Here is a 17,016-nt window from a genome sequence, read left to right as displayed (position 1 = left end):
GCATAGCGTCACTCATTTCTCAATGATGAGATGAGCACGCAGCTTAGTCACATACATATGAACACATGAGTGTGTGCACGCGAGAGCTTTGCGCAACATTCATATGCAGGTGTAACATTTTTCGAAGTAAGAGCGCATAGCGGATGAAGAGAGCTTTGATGCGATGTATGCAAGCGGTTTGCGCAACATTGAAATGCAAGTGTAACATTGTACGAAGTAAGAGCGCATGGCTGATGAAGAGAAAATGAAGTGAGCCGAGCTGAAAGCGAAAATGAAGTTATGTAAATGCAAGGATGCTGTTAGTTTTGGTGAGAGGGTGTATTTAGGATGCCCGGTGGTTAAGAGGTCAAAATTATAGTGAAATTAAAAGTAAGATATGCATAAGGACTAGAAATTAGATCACTTAGGTATTTGTGAGGCAAAATATCATTACTTCAAAGGGAAATTAATTGAATTATTTTATAAAATAGGAAAGAAGTACTGTCGATTATTTTTTTTTTTTTAGTGTCTAGTAGAACGCAGGAGGAGAGAAATATTCGAATATACTGATAGCGGAAAAAAGGTTTATTTTCTGGCCACAACATTGAGAGAAGATCTATGGGTTATGTACTAGGCAGACTGCAAGGCATTCCCACAAAAGAGACAGAATTATGTAACATTACTTTTTATAACTTTGCGGGCGAAGAAAAAACGATATAATAGATACTACTCATATTGGAACAAAATTTGAGTTTTGGTTAAAAAATGGTTATATAATTGGTTATAAATTGGTTATATATTGGTTATATGTTGGTTATATATTGGTTATATCTGACAGCGGAAACTGAAAATTTTATGCTACATACATGTAACACGATGTAGTGAATCGGAAAAAACAGTAAACTTAATTTCGATGTTTTCTATGATACGTTGTATGCAGGAGACGATATATTAAAGCATAATTTTTATATTTTTTTACTACTCAACAATTGCTACTGAGAAAAACGCACCAGCGCTTACAATACTGATAAGCTTTTATATTTATATATATTTTAGTATAAGTATGTCTACACATAAACATATACATATATGTATATATATACTTTTATATTAATATATACAAATACAGCACGAAGGCGAGCGATAACGACAACAAATTGGAATTCCCCGCTGAATTTGTACACGCCAAGAGTCCGTAATAATTATACTTCAGATTATGGCATTTACACACACCTACACACCACACACACACAAGACAACAACACATATACAAGCATTTAAATACACATATTATACAATAAATTCCTATGTACGTCATAATCCATGCACGGTCAACACCGTCTGGTCGGCGTCTGAGCGCAATACCGTAACACGCACGCTCACACACTCAAACAAACAACTAAATGCGTGAAGCAATGCCGCTGCAATGCAATCACAGCAAGAAGCTGCGTAGGCGTTATTGCTTATATGCAAGAGCAACAATGCGCATAAACGTAATTGCAAGAAGATATGGTAACAGTAACACATACATATGAATAACAAATACATATGCACATTCTCGTCTACACATCTCATCACAGAACTTTGCCTGCCCACCCTGTCTGCCACCAATCCAGTAGAACGCAAAATTTACCACACTGTCAGCACCACGCATATAAATGTCCATTTACATGACTATGCGCCTACAAGTATGCAGCAAATATATTGCATTCCCTGTGTTGGCGCTTTTGTATGCTGCAGTGTATTGGCTGTTTGGCGCCAGCGCAACAACACAGAAATATTTCGTACAACGGCATACCACTACAGACACTATTACAAGTATACATACCTAGAGGCACACACACACCTCTACGCATACCTTCATAAGCGCTTATAAGCCTTATTGTACATACAGTTATGTTTGTGCGTACGTGTTGGCTTCGTTTGCATACATTTTGAATTTCTTCTGCATGCATTCAACAATCAGCAGCATATTTACATATACATGCACACACACACATACATGCAGCCGCTTGTTGGCGTACAATCATAATCTCTTGGAATTCTCCAGGCCGCGAATTGCATTGTAAATACCACAAATGGCATATTTTCGCGGCGACAGTGCCGAGATTGCCGATGTATGCACGTTATGCCGAATTGAGAAATATTTTTCGGTGCGATACAGTTATGCGGGAGAATATAAGCCAAAAAATGCAGTTTTTTCTTTGGAAGGCGTTGCGGCTTTATTTGTATAAAATCCAAAGGGAAGTTGCTGGTATTGCTCTCAAAGCGGAAATCGTTATAATAGGTACATAGAGGCTAGACCTAACCCTATTTAACTTAATTCATAATTAAACTTTTCTCAAGAACACGCGTCCATGCATTTAAGCTAATTCAAAATTTTCGGACTTCCATGAGTTTTCTTAGAAATGAGGATGTAGACGGGGCCTCAATACAGCCTTCTTAGATCTTTTGGACGAACGGCACCTCACATGGACGATAAAGCAACTGATGATGACATACCTGCGCAATTTCAGCAGACGGTACGGGAACTGTTTTCGATTAGGTCATATTCGTAGATCTTGGAAACAAGAAGAATGGCGTCTATCCTGAAAGCCAATAAGAGCTCTCTTGTGAACGCCAGGGATTTCAGGCCTCTTAGTCTCTCCTCGTTTCTGTTGACGACGCTGGAGAGACTTATGGCCCTGCTCATCAAAATTAGCACACCGAGAGACATAACGTTGGGAGCTCAACATCCATACAGCAAAGGCAGGTCGGTAGACATGGCTCTGAAGGACGTCTTGTCATGACTGGCGGGAGCCCCCATTCATAAGAAATACGCAGTAGAAACATTTCTCGATACTGAGAAAGCATTCAAAAATGTCAGGCCAAAAGCGGTCATAAGTGCTCTGCATAGATTATAGATAGGGAGTGTCTCCTCTGCGATAGAACTGCCGTGTCGGATTGGAGCGGTATGCGACAAAGGTCTTTAGAGGCACCCAGCAAGATAAAGCCATGTCTTCATTACTCTGGATCTTAGTGATAAATTCATTAGGTGGAAAGAACTCGAACGACGAGGCTGTCGGGTGTTAGCCTATGAAGATGATAAAGCTCTTATGAAAGCGTTTACGAGTTAAGGAAAGGGTACCTCAACGAAGTAACTAGTTGGGCAGGAATCAGCACTTTAGCTGTCAAATTAAAATAAATCTGAACTGGTTTTATTTACCAGGAAGTAAAACAAACCTTGGATACATCCCTTCCCTTATTAGGTGGCCTGGCGAAAAGCTGAAATACTTGCGTCCCATCCTTGATAGGTATCATCATGGAAGTCCAATATTGAAGAGATGGTGAGGAAGGCATTGACTGCCTTATATTACTATAAGGGAATTATTGGAAAGCGGTGGGGTCTCTCACCAAAGAGCAACATTCCGAAATCCTCTATCACTTTAAGTGCGTCTTGAATCACGGCGTCGCGGAAAGTATTCCTGCGGCATCTTTTCGGCACGCATACCTACGAAAGATATGACGCAGTGAGCATCGAAGGGTCGATTAGGTGAATTTTTTATCAGTCAGAAGTGGGAGCCACAGGGTTTGAACTCGCTGATAATGAGCTGAAAGCTAGTCAAAGGGGGCATGACATCAATTGCAGTAGAATTAAGATAATTCCATATTAAACTTGTTAGAGTGCCTGGCCACAGCAGAATCGTGGAAAATTGTTAAGCCAACAAGTTTGCAAGAAAAAGCATCCATAACCAATTTTCAACTGGATGGGAATGAGAAGGGAAAGGGCTTGGCCTGAGCTCAGCAAGTGTTCGTCAACAGCTAGCATTTGTAGGGTTGAGATGACCTCCTAGCACAGAATGGAACGTTAATAACAATTTTGAATACTAATGGAGTTCAAATGCTGCAACATAGTAAATACCAGAATAAAGTTCCTGAGAACCAAACCAAACTAACACAGCGACGCAGCTAACATACCAGTATTTTGTGCACCCACAAAATCCAGCACTAGAAATGAGGTCAACAAACCATCCCAGAATAGCATTAAACTTACTCAACAAGCCGCAAATCTCATAAATTGCCTACAACAAACAACGTAGAATTCATTTCAGCTATAAATGCAAGCTACGCCCAAAAATATGCCAAACGAAATTAGCAGCCATGCAGCAACATTTCGGTAAAGGCGACGCCTAAAACGAATCATGTGAAATTAATCAAAAAAATATGCTTTAATTTAATTAAATTCTATACCACGCCTGGGCGTATGCAATAAATTATGAGCAACACACACACATATATTTATATATATATATACGTATATACACAGAGGCAAACATAAAACACAAACGCTGAGAGGCGGTTTGCTGCGCCGCAGCAGCCACAAAGCGCTAACCAATACAAGCGCGCATTGCTAAATATATATGCATATCAATACATATATGTGTATATGTGTGCGTAGCCATAAATTTGCAATAGCAAATGATGCGCTTGAGTGCAACTAAAAATATGCAAAACTTCTAAATGGCACATTGCTGCGCGCTTTATGCAAGCATTGCTGGATTTATTTTATTGTAGCAACATGTATGTATGCATGTGTGTGTGTTTGTGCAACATTTATTCACTCATTCTCTAATTTACTCATGCATGTCGGCCACAATGCGCGCATATTTTATGAAGCTTACGTGGCAGCCTAAAAGCATGCTACATTTTAATGTACAAATACGCGCTGATAAAGCGTTGCCGCTGCGTTGGCTTGTGTGTGTGTGCGGTGACTATGTCTGACATTTGGCTGCTGGCGGTGGTTGCGGTGGTTGCGGTGCGAAGTGGTTTGCGCGCATTGCACACAAAAATGTATGGCAACTATGTGAAATAGATAATTTGCGCGCTGTAACTAAATTTATGCAACATTTGTTGCATCATCAACTATTTAGTGGCACAGCATAATTTGGGGCGTGGGTGGATTGTTGCCGAGACACTAATGCACAAATTGCCAGCGACTTGTTTTAATTTACTCGCGCCGTCACCGAAACCAGCCACCACACACACACACACACAACTACAAGCGGCGCTGCATTTAAACTACATACAGGCGCCTCCTTCAATCGGTGTGTGCATTTCATTTCACTCACATTTGCCGTAGTCATTCATTTTGTTGCATTTATTTGAATTTGGCAAATAGTTTTGCAGTAAAAACAAAACAACAACAACACAAATGTTGCAAACATTGCGGTCGTGCCTAAGCAAACTACATTTGCCGCTTACAATTCATTTTAATGGCATTTCAGGCGCATTGACTGCATTTATTGGTTTGCTTTGTAGGCGCGCTTTGCTACTGCCATTTATTATTGCCTACATTTAGGAGCTCGTACATGAGCGCGCTCAACGCTGTTGCTAATGAACACCAAATATGCAATTAGCACAAAAGTTGAGTTATTTCGGCGCAAATATTTATTTGCCATTTTGACCTTACATCGTCCACTTGCGGCTTGCTTGTGGCGCACGTAGCCTGCTCAGCCTTATAGATGGCCTTGTGTACGCCTACTGCTATGCAACAATTGCTTGCTTTCACATTTAGTTGTTGTACGCTGTAAGCGCTCGTTTGTTGTTATTGTTATTGCAGTTTCCTTTTTTTTATGTTGATGAATTTTGCTGTGGCACGTAATGTGCAAATTAATAAGCGCCAACGAATGTATTTCGTTACATATGCATGTACAAGTATGTATTTGTAAACAATTAGAAGCACGTAGACTAATTCACATATAAATAATAACACATGCTTATGTAATCATACGAGTGTTCGTAGATATGCACGGCACCCTGTGGTGGCCAGCACAACTGTATTTATTAGCGCTTCCAGCGCTTGTTGGCCATAAACTTGCATAAGTAGGAGGGGTGCTTGTGGTAACTTGGTATTTTTGCTTACACAAAACGTTGCTTTTGCTAGTCAGTGTGTATGTGCTTGGGTGCTTACACCAAAATATGTATATTGGTCTGCTTGTAATAATTAGTTCGTTGTATATTGCTTACTCATTCGGTAATTAAATGCATATTTTGTTTTTTCTTTCCACCTGTGTGTATGAAATACTTTGAAATTTGTGGATTTCGTTAATAGTCTATCAAATATAGTATTGTGTAAAATATTAGAAGTAATGCAAATAAATTGAGAGCATAATTTTCTATGTTGACGAAAGTTCTCTAAGCGCCATTCACTTGGGAGTGGCCAGAAACGATTATTTTACATATGACTCAAGCAGCTCGTAATTTCCGGTCTGAGACCAAATATCCTCTGGATAACCAAAAAACATCTGTTTGAAGGAGATCCAAAGTGAGAAAGCGAAACATCCCTCCCCTGATGTTTCGTCCCCAAATGGGTTGAGGCTCATCGACTTGCCGGCGCCCGAAATATGGTATTTCTATTACTAGAATTCAGCTTAAGAAAATTCATCAAGCTACCTAACTTTTTCCGGACCGAAAGGCCACCAACTAGATCGATTTTGTTGTGATAGATGGAAGACACGTTTCCAGTGTTTTAAACTTATGTAAGCTCCTAGGTCCTAACATTGACTCAGACCACTATCTTCTTCTGTGCAGGAAAAAAACGCACATCAACAAACACAAGACAGGTTCGATGTGGAAAAGCTCCAATCACAACAGACAGCTGAAAGGTGTTTTACCCGACTTGCACTCCTGCTCTCTGAGAGCACACATCAGCAGTTCGGCATAGGGGAACTATAGGATGGCATTTCAAGCCACTTACGTATACCTGCAACCAAATCCATTGATTTTCAGAGAATGCAAAAGGAAAGCTTGTACGAATAGGAGTGCCGTGTCGTAGCGGAGAGAAAACTGCCTACCTCGCAAGGTTACAGTCGACCACACTTGAGGGATAGGATAGATAACGAAAGTTAAAGAGGGAAGCGAGACGCATTTGCAGACAGAAAAAGAGAGAGACTATGAAGGGCTGGATAAGTTAAGCTAGTCATGTTCTCCGAATGGATAAAAACACTCCAGCTCTGAGAGTGTTCGACGCAGTACCCGCCGAGGGAGCAGTATTTTCTATTCTAATTTCCTTTATTAATCAAAAAAGTAATTATGCTAAATTTTTTCACAGTACTGTTCAACAAAGCACATACAGCTATATGTTATAGTTATTCTCAACACAATAAGTGACCATGTAAATCCTTGTTGCAATACCTGGACGCGCACATACATATTTTTCCTGCTTAACGATAATTTTCAGCACTTTTTACACGCCCGCTCTTACAACTACATTATTTTGTTGTTTTCCCATAACATATAGTATTCAAGTGTTTTCTGAATTTTACCTAGTTTTTTGGTTTTTTATACTTTTAGTTTTTCGCACGCGTTGCCGCGTGTTTGTTGTTTTATAATAAACATGAAAATTTAAATGTGCTGTAAGTAGATTAGTGTTTGGTTCGGTGTAAATTTTAAGTAGATTAGCGAGCGGATTTGTGCGCAATTAAACCAGCGAGTGTTGCATTAAGTTTATGCTAAAGCAGTAAAATAGAGCTTGTAAATGTTGTTGTAGGTGCTTCATGTGATTGCTGTTGCTTTGCGTGCAGTGGAAATTTATGGAGTGTAAAGTGTAGTTAATTGAGTAGCTGAATTCATTTTAGATGGGAATTTAAGTTGAAATGAGTGTTAAGAGTTTGGTAAATTGAAAGAAAGCAAAGAAATTGTTATAAGCTTCCCCAGCATTTTTTAACCCTAGCGTACAATTCAACAATTATATTGATTCGATTTTCTCAAACTAAAGTATGTTTTATAATTTTTTCCAACCCATGAAACATTTTTCCAGTTTGTTTGCGTTTATTTCAATAATTAGTTCAAGTTTCAAGTAAATATCATCAATAAATTAATGGTCAGCCTAAAGGTATGCTACAAACATTCGATGAGTGCACATTAAAAATTATTTACATACTTTTAGGCTAGCAAACAAAGCAGGTATGGTACCTATACGTAATCTTTTGAAAATTTGGTCGTTTTTTAATACTAACATCTATGTATGTATTATGAATTCAATATTGCCTTCAAATATACGTATGTATAATTAAGTTATTTCTCCCTACATATTTATTTTGTTAATTTTACTACTTTTCGGATTTCTTGGCGTTAAAATTTTCAATAATTTGTATATATTTCGACTAAATATTATAAATAAATTTACTATTAGCCTAAATGTATACTAAAATGTTTCGTTAATTACCCAGTTAAAACTAAAGCACACTTTTAGGCTTACAAACCGATAGGGCTGGACCAAATTTTTCATAAATGTCTATATATTTCCTCTAAACCACCAATAAATTTGTGCTTACCTTAAAGGTATGCTAAAAAATGTGCTTAATATCCAGTTAAAACTATTAGCATTCTTTTAGGCCTACAAACTGATTGGGAAGGAATCTATAACTGATTTTGAAGCTTCCTATATTTTTTCCATCATCTTTATCTTATCAAATTGACTTTGTCCTAGTATACATATTTAAAGTATGTCCTCCCTACAACAAATATTATTTTTTTTAACTTTTTAATACTTCTCCGGTTTCTCGACAAAAAAGCTCTCAATAGAACAAATATCGACGATATATCGGCAATAGTTTGCTGCAGAGATCAATCTAGCATATTTTTAACATACTTTTGGACGCCCCAAAATCGTTTCTGTTCTCAAGACTGTTTTATTAAACATTTAAAAACATAAAAATATTTTTTAAATAAATATTTCAACATTATTAGCATACCTATAGGCTGCTCAAAATAGCTTATTTCTTAAACAACTAGCGTTAAAAGCTCTAGGGTAGTAAAATTTTTATTTTTTAATATTTTGTAAATTTAAAAACTTACCGAAAAGACAGCTGAATATAGTCACAAATCTGCTCACGCCTCCAGTGCCCGCTGCAACAATAAGATCAGCTCAACAAGTAACAACAGCAACACGCTCCTCACGACAGCAGTTTGCACTCACTCTCCACTTTTATTTTGTACGATTTTCAATTCAAACACTTGACAGTTAAATGCTGCAGTTTATGCAACAACCGATTTACTCACGAGATTTCGCACGCACAGCAACAAACACCAACAAAAGTGTTGAAAATAAATGCTAACGTTGCTTGGCATATGTTTTGTTGGTATTTGCTAGCGTTGATGGCCTAAAAAAGTTGTTTCTCGCTTGTAGCGCTTAATACGATTTTTGTGCACGAAAAATGTTCGAGAAATACGAAGTACAAAAACAACAGTCTGTGAAGCAGCGCGTTTCAAAAGCGCTCAAGAAGAAGAATAAACTTTGCCAAATTATTCTAGCAGCACTTTGCTTTTATTTCTCAAGATCTGCTTAAGCATTTATTTTACGTTCTTTTTTTCTCTCTATTTATAAAAAGCTATAAGTTTAAAGAGTTTTTTTTTATTTATTTTTACTATATTTCTTTATATTTTTTTTTTTCAAATAAATTTTTCGTATATTCTTGGCTTTTTTGTGTTTCGCGATTCTTTTTTGTGTTTTGTTGCTCACTTATTTATTACCATTTATTCTGTTGTTCCAGTTTACGCTTAAACTTTTCGCTGCAATTATTTCGCACGATTCTGCGCTTCCCGCTTCCCGCTGGCGCCCACGCGTGCTAGCAGCTGTACGCTTTTACGCTTTGCTTGTTTTGCTTACAATACCGGAAATACGTTACAAATTACGCTCTCGTTGTTGGCTGCGCACATTTATTTTGTTTTATAGTTTAATTCCTGCTGCGGATGTCTTAGTGTGTTTGTTGCTCTTATTTTTTAAACTTTCTTTTTTTGATTTCTATCTTCTTCGTTATTTCTTTATTTTCAAGATTTTTTAGTATCAATTATTTCGTAGCTTTGTTGTTTTCACGTTTTTGTTGCTTTTGATCTTTGTTTCGTTGCGCTGCACTTTTTTACCGTTTTCACTTCCGTTGCGCTTTTGTTGTTGCCACTTTCCTCTTACTTGGCTACACTTAGTCTTCAGTGCTGCATGCTGCACCTTCTTCGCTTAACAATAACAACAGCAAGTCTAGTGATTTTCAATCTTTTTCTGCAATTCTGATTTGCTTGCCACGTCTTGCTGCAACTTTATTTCACTTTTCTGCCTTATTTTGTTGTTATTTTTGCTTTGTTTCTAGCATTATTTTCGCTTGTTATTTATTTGTTTCGATTTTTATTTTTTGCTCTACTTCAACTTCTACTTAAGTTGTTTATTTTAAGCGCTCGCAGCATACTTTTGTAACGCATTGATTGAGTTTCCGCTTCCGCTTTAAAATGTGAAGTGATTTTGCCTCCGCTTGTATTTTGCCATTCAGCGTTGTCAAATGCGCTACATTATTTCATTTGGTTTATTATTTCTACTCATTTACCTTGACTGTTACTGCAATTACGCGATTTTTGTAGGATTTTCTTTGAAAAGCACTGAAAAGGCAAAGAAAATGAAAATGGATTTGTTATACTTCATGAAATCCATTTCTTTAGTATTAGAATAATATGTAGTCTTAAATATATCAGAAAACCAGATTTCAGATCGAAAAACAATTAGAAAAAAGCCAAAATTTTTCTTTAGAAAATAAGCAATAAGGTGAAAATTTAAACATAATTTTAAGCGCACAGCCCTTTTTGTTTCAAGAGTTATTTTTTATAGGCTGAGGTTTTTGGTACATATTTTACATAAATCAGCGGTCTTACATGAGATCGAGGCAAATTATGAACAAAGTCAAAAAAATTCTATTGAAAATAGTGAAAATGGCTATATAATTTTAGGCCTTCCATTCTATTTTATTTGTAGAGGTAATTCTTGTAGACAGAGATTTTAGTATTTTCACCAATGGAGACTATATATGTTTTATTGACTATGACTAGCATTTAGGTAGACTCGAAACTTCAGTACTACTAGAAAATAATTAAAATTAAAAAAATTATTTTATTGCTTATCGGAATGTCTACGTCGGGTAATAACAAGTTTGGTATGCGGGAGAGTAAATAATTTTATCTCAAAACGCAATCAGGAGGAAATGTAGATAATTCATTCAAAGAAAATCAAATTATTTGCCTATACTATTCACCTTATGAGATATATTTTTTACTATTTTTGCACGAACATTTCATTTCACGTCGGTATTCTGAAAAGATTTTTCAGTTACTTGTATTGCTCTTCCATAGACCATTTCGGAATTTATGTTCTCCACTTTGAGCTTTTATAAACAATAAAATATTTGTGAAATCTTCCAAAATTGCTTAAACCCTAAATGTTTTCGACCTAATAGGCAACCGAGGCTGATAATTTAATTTCAAGACGGCCTGAACTCTAAGTATTTTCATCCTAATAGATACCTGAGTTTAATATTTTGCTTGAAAGAGTTTTAAAAGTCCAATATCGAAAAAAATGTGACCACTAGATGGCGCTGTAATGAGATTATTTGAAAAGCACTTTCTAACAATTTGATAATGGATTTGCTAGCATGGACTTATCAGGTATAGCGCCATAAAGGCAGTTCCTTGTCGTGCTGTCAAAAGCAATTTTGAAATCGACAAAGAGGTGGGGTATGTCGATACTCTTTTCAAGAGTATTTTCCAAGATTTTGCACATGGTGAATATCTGGTCAATTGTTGATTTTCCAGTCCTAACGGCACGCTGATGAGGTCCAATCAGTTTGTTAACGGAGGGTCTTATTGTTCCCTATAAAGAACCTTATATGCGTTGTTAAGCACACTTAAATTCCAATTGGGCATGCTTTCCTTCGACAATATTCTACAAAAAAGCTCGGCTGGCAATTCATCGCCGCTTTGTTAATCTTCAGACAGGTAATTGCTATTCGAACTACTTCATAGCCGGGCAATGGAAGGTCGGTTCCATCGTCATCGATTGGGGTATCGGGTTGACCATCTCCTAGTGTTATGCTTTCACTGCCGGACAGCAGGTTCTAGAAGTGTTCCCTCCATAATTTTAGTATGCTCTGAGCATCATCACGTCTGTGGGTTCTACGGGAGTAATAGCTAAAGTAAATTTATCAATTTGGGTAAATTAGGAAATAAGCCACAACCTTGACAGCGCTATAGTCAATTTTCAGGAAAAACTACATGTTAGGGCTAGTAAAACTAGTTTATCAGTTATATTTTATGAAGTAAATTAGTAAATAAGCTTCGACATAGATGGCGCTATAGTAGATTTTTAATAAAACTAACTTAAAAGGCTAGTAAAACCAAATTTAAGTTATATTTTATTGTTTAATATAATTGTATAATTTTTCAACTATATGCCGCATGCATATAAATCTTTAGTTTGCGTCCACTCACCTTTGTTTAAGCAGTCTATGTAAGCGACGCTTAAAGCTCCAACATAAATGTCAGATTTTATAGAGTACCAACTACCTACGATTTTCAAACTTCATTAGTATGCATTTCGATGCTTGCTTATTTTAATTACTTATAAAGAGTTGTTTTAAAATTTTATATTATTTTTCACTTTTTTTCCAAATTCCACTTAAGAGGCACTACAATAATTCCTGATTTCGAAGTATTAACGCAGATAACACTTTAATTAAGAATATAATTCAGCACATATTAGCATAAATACGAGTAATAACAGCACTTAAACGCGACTTGCCTTGCGGCGCAAGTGTGTACAGCCAACAACAAAAAGACCGCACAGACTCAAGCAACGCACACGACATGCAACGCACTTGTGTTGTTGTTGTGCTTTTGTGCTCTGTGCCCGAGTATGTTGCCGCTTTTGTGCTGCGCTATTAATTAATTAAATACATAATTTATGACTCAACATTAACAGAGCGAGTGTGCACTTTAACTCACACCAACGCACACAGGCAGGCAATGCACGTTGCATCACAAGTGTCTTTGGTGTGTGTTGGCGTTGGCGTATGAGTAATGCGGCGCACTTTTGTATGATTTTATTATTTTAGCTGCGTTTTGCGGTGAATATGTTTGCACTTTTTATTATAAATGTTATTATTATGCTTTTTCGTGTTTATGCACACGCACACTCACACATACATGCATATATTTGTGCTAGCAATTGCACACACTGTCTGCTTACTTATTTATAAATTATTATTACCGCTTTTTGTTGTGCTGTTTTATATATTTTTTTTGTACGCAGCCGCAACCAAATAAATGGCAAACACTTTTAATTTTTTACTTCGCACTATTTTGCGCAAATTACAGCTATATTAATATGAATTTATGCGCTTTATGCCTGTTAATTTGCGTATATGTTTGCCTTGTGCGCTTGTTGTTGTTGCAATTATAAAAAATAACACATTAAATAATCATAAACGCATTGCGTAATTGTGTGCAGCTCATTTGCCAACTGGCGCTGGTGTTGCTATTTGTCTGTGTGTTTATGTGTTGGTGTTTATTTTGTATTTTTTGCGCGCCTCCTCTAATTTATATGCATTTAATATTTGTTTATTGGCTTTAAAGTGTTTTGCAGCTACTGTTATTTGTAGATTTTCATATATGCGCAAATTTATTTTGTATTAAATTGTTAGTTATTTGCAATATACGCTTTTTAAAGCCGCACTTTATGTGGTCTAAAGTTAAATATTTCGAATTTTTGTAGTTGCTTTATTAGACGCAGCCTTGCTAACGCTTATAATAGTTGATATGGGTTGATAGTTGCATGTAAAACTGCAAAGAGGAAATTTTATTTAATACAAATTTATTATTTAATAACATAATTAAGCATGAAAATGTAATAATCAAGGCTGCAGAAATTAATTTGTTTAATGAGTTTGAGTATGGTAAACAGATGTAAAGTAAATATAGAAAATTTTTCGATGTAGAAATGGCTTAAAAGAATTTTTTACTAGAGAGTTTAGTTCAAAAAAAATTTTTTACCTATGAATATTGATTTCTTTTTTATTTCGGAAATTTTCTACATAAAAAAAATTCGCAAACATTTTTTTAAGGAGCGTGAAAATTTTTTATGCAATTTTTTTATATATATAAATAGCTCACAAAGCATTTTTTAGCAGTCAGTTTTAATTTGTTTTCTATTTCGGAATTTCCCTATTTAAAAATAGCACGGATTCTTTTCTTAATATTATTGAAATTTTTTTTTCATAATTTTCCGACAAAAAAATAGATCGTAAAATATTTTTTTTAGCTTTTTGATTTTACTATTTTCTTATATATAAAAAAATTCACAAACTATTTTTTTGCAGTGAGTAAAACGTTTTTTTTTTCCAAAATGAGCATTGCTGGTCGTGGAATTTAAATTTTTTACTCACATTTTACGTTTAAAAAATTTATAGGAAGACGAAGTGCTACTTTTAACTTTAATAGCAACAAAAAAATATTAAATTGGGGCATAATCACTTAATTGGCTTTTTATCACAGCATATTTAGGGCTTTAAAAGTTTACAACCACTTGCCAGTCTGAAAAAACACCTTTTTCGTGAATTATTTAATTTTTTTTTATACTATTATATTATATTTTATTTTATTTTATTTTTCTTTATTTTATTTTATTTTATTTTATTTTATTTCATTTTATTTTATTTCATTATTTTATTTTATTTTATTTTATTTTATTTTATTTTATTTTATTTTATTTTATTTTATTTTATTTTATTTTATTTTATTTTATTTTATTTTATTTTATTTTATTTTATTTTATTTTATTTTATTTTATTTTATTTTATTTTATTTTAGTTTATTTTAGTTTATTTTATTTTATTTTATTTTATTTTAGTTTATTTTATTTCATTTTAATAATAAACTCCCGCAAAATTCTTGAAAACAATTTTATTTTCTTCAATTAATAATTTCAGCTTACCCCTCAAATTAACCAAAATTTCCAAGATAACATACAAACATTAACCTTCATTATAAGTATGTACATTAAATCACTTCTAGCCGTTCAATGCCAGCGCCCGCACAAAATGTTACTCATACGCCATGTACGTCGTCATGTGGGTGTCTCATAAAACGAAAAACGGTTAAACGAAAATATATTTCATAGCAAATATATGTCATGTGAAAGCACAACAAATGCCTTCTTCACATACAATTGTCTGCATCATTTCCAGCTTTATTGACCAAAAGAATTGTGTTAAACGAGAATAAACCGTATAAATAAAATAAAGGCAGCGCTGGCAAATGATAAATGGCAATCAACAAAAGGGTAACCAAAGTAATCAGCCCACTGTGTGTAGCAAGCAAGACATACATGCCGCGTAACAAATAATAGAGATTTGTGCGAAGGAGATATAATAACAAACCATAGAAGAGATACTATAAAAACAAGCCATACATAGAAAGAGTTAAGGAAAAAGATTGCGCGAAATGTTCAGTTTTAGGCAGGGAGAAGTAATAGTACCAAAACGATATTTAACTGACCTTGAAATGCGCTGAGCATTTCAATAAGTCTCAACCGTGCATGCGTTCATGTGTCTTTTCTATACATTGTAGAGAAAATTTGCTTTGCCTTGACCAATTTGCTAGTTTGAACATTTTCAATTCAATAAGTATTAGTTTTAATAGTGCTGTCGCGTAGCAAAAACATTTTTAAAAAATATGGCAACTGAAATTTTTTAATTTTGCATAATTTTAAGCACAAGGAATATTTTTCCAGCATTTTTACAGGTTTTTGAAAAGTTTATTCATAAGTCTAGTGTCGCCTCAAAAAAATATAAAAGAAGTATGGCAATTGAATATCTCAATTTTAGAAATTTTGCATACCTGTAGGAGTTCCAACAATATTCCCTCATTTTTATTATTACGAGTATTACAAAAAGTCAAAAAAGTTAAAGTTTTTTCATAAGATCATCAGAGCTGTATTTTTAAAAACATTTTCATGACAATTGTCTAATTTTCAAAACAGTGCACACTTTTAGGCGCCGCTACCAAATATCCTTCATTTTTACAGTTTTTTCAAAGGAGATCACAAAGATCAAAGATCTCAATTATGCTGTCGTTAAAAAAAATTATTTGCATAAATATCAATACAACCGTAATTTTCGACACTTTGCATACGTTTAGGCGATGTAACCCGAATACTTAATTTTTGAAGTTTTTTCAAAAGACTATCAGCGCTGCCGCTAAAGTGAAATCTTTTACAAAACTTTTTTATAGCAACTGACTATCTTAATTTTCAAAATTCGCATACTTCTAGGCGTCACAAACATATTTCGCAATATTTATAGTCTTTTTAAAAGGTCATTAATCTTACTTTTATTGTCGCGAAACAATAACATTTTTCAAATCATTTCTACGACAACGAAATACTTAAATTATCAAATTTGCATAATTTTAGGCGCATGAACCATTTTTCCTCCCTTTTCGCAGTTTTTAACAAACAATTTAAAGCGTTATAAGTATATTCGCTTATATTCGCTTATATTCGCTATATATAAATACATAGTAATAATAAATAGTGCCTACACTAACAGAGTTGCTTCCATATACTATAAAGTTACACATCCAACGCCACAAAAAAAGGCGACCTGTCTGCATAGTTCGCTTAGAAATTTATTTATTTTTATTTTTGTTTTTACACAAGTCTGCCATTCCACTTCTCTGCTTGGTATTTTTTATTTTTCTTCTAACCTTATTTACGCATTTTTGAGCTATTCAGCACTACTCATACAACAGACTGTGAAATAAATGTAGGTGAATAGCTATAGATAGTCAACAAACTTACTGCTTGCGCCACACAAGTCAGACGGGCGCAATATGAAACTAATGTACTTGTATGTATATGTGTTGGTGGGTATTAAGAGGATGTTTTTAAAAGAGTGTGCGTAAAATTCTAAACGCACAGACGTCGCTGGCTGTGAGTATATGGCAACCTTTGCAACCCTGTTTTTATGTATTTTTAAGTGCTCATTCGCTTTGTTGCACATTACAGCGAGTGTGTTTGTGTAGACAACAACAGCTGATTGCGAATATGTCTATAAAGCTTTACAGACACATATGCATATGGCACGGTTTGTATATATTTAAGTGTTGTAATATAAACAAAATCATAAATAGTAGTGGAATGTGAGACTTATTGCGAGAAAGTTGGTCGTAAACCGAATGTGGAAA

The 17,016-nt window shown here is 34.9% G+C and overlaps 1 protein-coding gene across 8 annotated transcripts in view; it reads right to left on the bottom strand.

Annotated features, from left to right (window-relative positions):
• LOC105229482 (CUGBP Elav-like family member 4) overlaps positions 1-17,016 on the bottom strand; it is an 823,207-nt gene that overhangs the window by 783,556 nt on the left and 22,635 nt on the right. For 7 of the 8 annotated variants that reach the window (XM_049458193.1, XM_049458200.1, XM_049458189.1 and 4 more), the window contains exons 2-3: positions 12,265-13,614; positions 8,818-10,386 (exon numbers count right to left, since the gene is read on the bottom strand). The gene's annotated coding sequence lies outside the window, so the exon portion shown is untranslated. The remainder of the gene's footprint in view (positions 1-8,817; positions 10,387-12,264; positions 13,615-17,016) is intronic. The other variant, XM_049458191.1, reaches the window with a different exon arrangement.

This window comes from Bactrocera dorsalis, chromosome 5 (genome assembly GCF_023373825.1).
Source record: "Bactrocera dorsalis isolate Fly_Bdor chromosome 5, ASM2337382v1, whole genome shotgun sequence".
NCBI lineage: Eukaryota > Metazoa > Arthropoda > Insecta > Diptera > Tephritidae > Bactrocera > Bactrocera dorsalis.
The sequence above is the reverse complement of the archived record's forward strand: the minus strand, read 5'-3'. Positions and strand labels throughout refer to the sequence as shown.